The sequence below is a fragment of the Brassica oleracea genome, chromosome C4, assembly GCF_000695525.1.
Source record: "Brassica oleracea var. oleracea cultivar TO1000 chromosome C4, BOL, whole genome shotgun sequence".
Classification (NCBI taxonomy): domain Eukaryota; kingdom Viridiplantae; phylum Streptophyta; class Magnoliopsida; order Brassicales; family Brassicaceae; genus Brassica; species Brassica oleracea.
Genome location: NC_027751.1, coordinates 24,592,950 through 24,593,727, shown reverse-complemented (window position 1 = coordinate 24,593,727; position 778 = coordinate 24,592,950). Strand labels below are relative to the sequence as shown.

The following is a 778-nucleotide window of genomic DNA, read 5'->3' as shown; positions in this document are numbered from 1 at the left end:
TATGATCACCCACTCATTTACCAAATCAAGCACCATCTTTGATATTTTATGTATTGTTGATCACTATAAATACCATCACTCATCTCACTCTTTTGTACACCATTACATCTTCTTCTTCTTACTTATAATAAACTCTCTCACTTATAGTAGTGTTATTTGCTTCATACGGGTATTAAATTCTACTCTTATTTAAATTTCTCGATACTATAAATTATAAGTTATTTCATAACAGTTTTATATTTTTATTTTGTATATAAATGTGCGTAGAATGTGATTATTAGTTTTATTATTTTTAATAAAAACACATTAAATCTGTTTAATCTGGATATCGGTTCGGTTTTAAGTTTTGGTTTTTAATCTCATAAAATATAACTATTATTTTAAATTAATATTTATTTTAGTTTATTCGCTTAGAATGTTTAATTTTTACGTTTTTCGATAAAAACCAAAAATTACTATTATTTGTTTATTTTCATGTTATGAATTAATAATACATGAAAGATAAAATTAAAATTAATTAAAAATTAAAAAGGCCTTGACGTAAGTGAATTTTTTTCATATAAAGAAAAATAAATTGTATCCGTAAATAGAGGTGGGCATATATCGAATATCCGGGTATTTGGAGACATTCACGTCAATTCAATCTTTAGCCACCTGGTTAGTCGGTGACTCTGATATCCGCAATGATTTAGAATTTTAAAGCATATCCGATTTGATTCGTAGATAAAATAAAATTTTAAAAATAATTGAAAATTTTAATAATACCATTTTATTACAA

At 24.0% G+C, this 778-nt stretch overlaps 1 protein-coding gene across 1 annotated transcript in view; it reads right to left on the bottom strand.

The window, feature by feature from the left end:
• The window catches only part of LOC106339791 (caffeoylshikimate esterase), a 9,128-nt gene that overhangs the window by 7,123 nt on the left and 1,227 nt on the right, over positions 1-778 (bottom strand). The gene's annotated exons all lie outside the window — the stretch shown is intronic.